The sequence below is a fragment of the Rattus norvegicus genome, chromosome 16 (assembly GCF_036323735.1).
Source record: "Rattus norvegicus strain BN/NHsdMcwi chromosome 16, GRCr8, whole genome shotgun sequence".
Taxonomy (NCBI): domain Eukaryota; kingdom Metazoa; phylum Chordata; class Mammalia; order Rodentia; family Muridae; genus Rattus; species Rattus norvegicus.
In genome coordinates, this window is record NC_086034.1 from 80,931,473 (window position 1) to 80,936,588 (window position 5,116).

Below are 5,116 nucleotides of genomic sequence, written 5' to 3' on the forward strand. Positions count from 1 at the left end.
TTTTTGGCTCTTCCAACTTCCCAGTTCTGTACAGATTCAGGAGATATTCTTCCTCACCTACGTTAGATCATCAAAATCAACGTAAACATATTGGAGTAGAAAGCAGACCACACAGAAAACTCCCGGCAGGCCCTGGGTGCTCCGGGTGGATTTGGGCCAGGCAGCTCCAACCCTTTTGTGCATATTTGACCAGAGAACCTGAGGAGCAAAGGAAACAACAGTCTCACGCCTCACACTTTCTAGATGCAAAGTCAGCAGAGTTCCCTGACAGGCATGAAGGTTTCTGAATACCAAACAGCCTTTCATCAAGGTGCCGAGCGTTCCCACGGCGTCTACATTTCATGGCTGTGCTGGGTGATTTAGGATGGCCTCTGCGGGATGTGTTGAAAATAAACAAAAGGAAAGAAATTTTTTTACTGATATGTGAGGTGTGCTTTAAGCGTGAAAATACTAAATAAGAAATAAATACCAGTACTCAGAAGGATGAAGTAAACATTCTGCAAGATGTTTTCTCAGGTGGCTGAGAGGAGGAGCTCAGGGGTTCTATTTTTCCAGGTTTGGGAGTCTTCCTCAGGTCATTCCATGCATACACATACATACATGCACATGCACATACACAGGAGCACATATATGTGCACACATGCCAAATTTGCACATACACATGTGTGTGTGTTTGTGTTTGTGTGTGTGCATATATGTGTGTGTGTGTGTGTATGTGTGTGTGTGTGTGTGTACATGTACATTCAACACCAATTTCCTAGAAATTAAGTTAGAATTAGCTAAAACTAATTTATGGGATCATGTGGGGGCTTTTCCAGATCATTCCAGAAGTTGGGGGAGGCAGACAGGAGGATGAGTTGCATGGACAGGAGGTACACGAAAAGAAATCTTTCTTTAATTTCTTCCATTTTTCTCAGCTTTTCTTTCTTCACTAGTTTATGAGGCTTCCCTTTGAGAGCATGTGTTTCATAGAATTAAATTATACTGCCATGATAGGAAACTCTTGTTTGGGCCTTTTGCCCATGGTATCTTTCGAAATGGGCAGCTTCTTTGCCCCGTTTCCAACACGTTCTGCTGTTTAGAAGCCGTTGGTCACATGATTTACATTGGCATCCACCCTAACACCTCTCGAATCGTAATTAGACCCGATGATCACTTCTTATCTGCTCGTTTCAGTGTGCGTATTTTTAAGTTCTTGTTTCTGCTCATCTGTTCTGTCTACTTCACACGGGCCTTCGGAGATCCACTATTTGACAGCAGAGGTTATTTCTTTGTTGTGGACGGTAGGCATGGCAACCAGAGTTTGCTTACGTTAGGGGAGGGCTCTCTGAGCTATCCTCCCTCAGCTGTGAAGTTTTGAACTGGTGGAAATCATGTGAATATGCACGAAAGGTAATTAAGATGATTAACAGGTCTTTCAGGGTGCCTGTCACTAAAAAGTGAAAAGTGCAGGAACTTAACAGTTGAATAGTGTAGGATTGTCTCTCACTTTAATCCTACCTAAAATGTTCAGTAGCTACATTTGCAACCACAGCTCAGCTTTGGCGCCTGCACAGCTTATGTGCTGGGTAGTCTTTTTCCAACACTATGTTATAGTTTCCTGGCAGCTCAGGATCCTCATTAGGGTATTGTCACCGACTCCTCCACAGTGGTCACCTGCTGGACTTCTATGGGCCTTAGCTTCCCTGAGTGGAACATAGCGGGAGGAGGCACAGAAGCAGACTATCTTGGCTGTCTACAACCATCTCAAACTTGACTGTGATAACAAGTCAGTCACTAAGTAGCTTATCATTACTCCACATACCAAATCTTTTCCTGTGACTGTGAGTAGCATCTTCTCTATCCTGGGTTTTCATGCCAGTTTGGGACATTTCTTGGTGTGTTGTTTTTATACTCCTGTGTTTGCTGGGTCTATTCATCTCCACTGTGGATACACACATGGACATGGATAGGGTATACATAGCATAATGCCGGGTTCTTTTTATATACTCCTGAGTAGGTATCTCATCACTGAGATGTTAAGTAGATGTCATATAAACCTCATGTATAAGTGGTTTATACATAACATGGATACAGGTTGTTTATACACACTTTAGACATGTGAGGTTTAGACAGTGTTATGTAGTACTTTCTTCCCAGTAAAATGCTTCATCTCCCAAGAAAGGTCCTTAAGACAGAAAATGAGCAACTCAGAATAGCCTCAGGAAGTCCCTGAAACTGAACACATTCACTAATCCCCTCCTTCCCAGTAAATAGAAAAACCGTGGAGAGTCACTCTAAGACAGGACAAGCTGCAAAGTTTCTAGCCACTTAGAAAAAGCAGAGAGGCTACCAAGGCTGCATGGAAAGGGCTTTGTCTAACCAAGTTACCTGAAGACACTTCCTATCCCATCAAGATACCTGAAGACAAGTGTGCTACAGGTTTCCAATTTTGTGAGCCCATGTTGGTGGTGATGTGGGCCAATGTGAACTTTGGTAATATGACTGTCTTTGAGTCATTTTAAGTAATCCCATACCAAATTCCTGTAAGTAAACCCAGTAAAACTCATTAGTTAACCAAGTTTAACTTTAATGGTATCCACATTTCGGTCATCCTGGGATCCCTTTCTGGAGCAAGAAGACAGGCCTATTGTGTCCCAGGAAAAATTGTCACATGATATTTAGATGCAAATGGCTTATACACACCTTAGACATCCATGGTTTAGGTACTTCATGGATGTAGGTTGTTTACGTATCCCTTAGATATGTAAGGCATGCACTGACTATAGCTGTAGGTGATGTACGCACATCATGATTGAACGAACATGCTTTATCTAAATGCCTCAGTTGTCTGAGGTTACAGACTCTATAAACTTTCATCACACCTGTTGAAACAGTGTTGTGCACTGTTCCTTCAAATTGCTTTTCTGTTCTCCTTTTACTCCTTTGTTTCAGGAGTAAAACTCCTCAATTCTACAGTAGGCTGGTTATTTTAATATTATTATTTAATTATCAATTCTTCTGTGTGTGTGTGTGTGTGTGTGTGTGTGTGTGTGTGCTAGTTTTCTTACTGTTCCTTAAGCCATGACTTTTTATGCAAAGTCCAGATTATCGAATTGACCCACGCTGAATGTGCTATGCTCCCAGCCAGGTGACCCTCATCACAGCTCGATCTAAGCTCCCCTTTGTGTCTGAAAAGTACTTCTACATTAGCCAATGCTGCCTCTTTCTCATTCGCTTGCTGTTGCCAGCCTCACATTAATTATACTCACTGTGTCTAAGTTAGATTCAACAGAAGATAATGGACATTCTCTGCTCTGAGATGGCTCCTTTCACCTACCACTTCCATGTTTAGCTATGGCACAGCAGGGATTGTTACCTCACTACTTCTTGGTTGCCAAGTCATGCTTCATTCATGGATACTTCACCATCATTACTTATGTCTGATCACTATTAAAGCTGTTTTCATCTTTCAACTATGAGGAATGACAGTGCTGCTAACACTGGAATGCTGACACTGGAATGCTGACACTGGAATGCTAACACTATAATGCTGACACTGGAATGCTAACACTGAAATGCTGACACTGGAATGCTGACACTGGAATGCTGACACTGGAACATACCCTCTTGTCTGTGCTTGTATGCCTTCCTCCAGGCTGGATATGGATATACATAGAAGGGAACTGAAGAGCCTTGCGGTAGCTTTGTGGTAAGCATTTTTAGCATATGTTGACTGGTTCCAAAGCACAGTTCCTGTCCTGATCTCTGTGTTTTCTCTAGACCTTGTCATTTCTGTCTTACTCTATGCACATCTCTGGATATTAAAAAAAAAAATCAAAAAGGTATGCCAATGCTCTGATGGGCACTCTTACTTACACCAATTGTCCAGTCAGATGAGTTTTACACGGGGTATGGTTCACATTCGACCTTCCACATGGTCATTCCAGCAGCAACAGGGAATTGGACTTTCCCCACCACGTTGACTATGTATCCATTTCAAAGGTGGACTGCCTTGACCATAAGCGTCTGAGTACATTTTAATATTGAGTTGGGTATTTAGCTCAATCTGAGATTTTTTTTCCTGATACATTCCATATTCTCATCCTACTACATGGGATGTACTTTAATTTATTTGTAACCCATTACATTTCTTCCAACCGTGTACTTCAGTTTGCAGTGAGCAATCCTTCTGCTTCTTCAGCCAAATTTACTACCCACAGTTTACCATTTTTGGTTGGAGTGGGAATAGATCTGCTCTTAATTTTATTATCAGGTTCTGGCATAAAGAGACTATTTTCATTAGTTGATTGATTGCCAAACTTCCCACTTACCTAAACACTTTAGTAGACTTCTTAGGACTGTTGTCACACTAGACTATATTGATTTTATACAGAAATAACTTTGCTTCTACTTTTATTTTCAAAATTATTTTCCTCATACTTATATCTCTGTGTGTGTATATATATGTGTGTGTGTGTGTGTGTGTGTGTGTGTGTGTGTGTGTGTGTGAGTGGGGCAGGGGAGGGTGTATCACAGAACAATTTACATGAATATGAATCAGCCCTTACTTCTTGTCTAATTTCTTCTTTTCCAGTTGTCCTAGCAGGAATATTTATTGAGCACAGTGCAAAGCAAACACGCTGAGACAGAAGATGCTGTCAGCGTCAGAAGCTGATCTTCTGCTGAAACTCCCAGGCTTCCGCATCTGTTGCCAGCAGTGAGATTTTCCAAGGATGGTCTTTATCATGCAAAAGAAAACATGTTATGTAGCTAGGTCTTTGACTCTTTCATCATCATAGGGTGTCGGACTAAGGCTTTATTTCTTTTACATCCTGTCCCTCACCCTAGTAGCTTTAAGTTTATTTCTATTCTATTACTATAATAGGAATACATTATATTATGTAAATGGTCTTTCAGGCATATCGCCAACCTTCCATTCTTGTGACACCTTCCCTTACCATATTATAATTCCCTCCATATTGTTGCCAGGATCTACTTAATGGGAGCCTACAGAGAGCGCCTATTCGCACAGCATAGTGGTATGTGCATTTTTTTCTGTGATGCCATCATCATGTTTTGATATCAAGACTATTCTGGTCATACAGAATACATTAGGGAGAAGCCCTTGGCATTT

At 41.3% G+C, this 5,116-nt stretch overlaps 1 long non-coding RNA gene across 1 annotated transcript; it reads left to right on the forward strand.

Annotated features, from left to right (window-relative positions):
* The first annotated feature begins 3,306 nt into the window (after positions 1-3,306).
* On the forward strand, positions 3,307-4,751 carry LOC120097554 (uncharacterized). The gene is made up of 2 exons (XR_005495071.2): positions 3,307-3,691; positions 4,577-4,751. It is a non-coding gene; the product is annotated as an uncharacterized LOC120097554 (long non-coding RNA).
* The last annotated feature ends 365 nt before the right edge of the window (positions 4,752-5,116 follow it).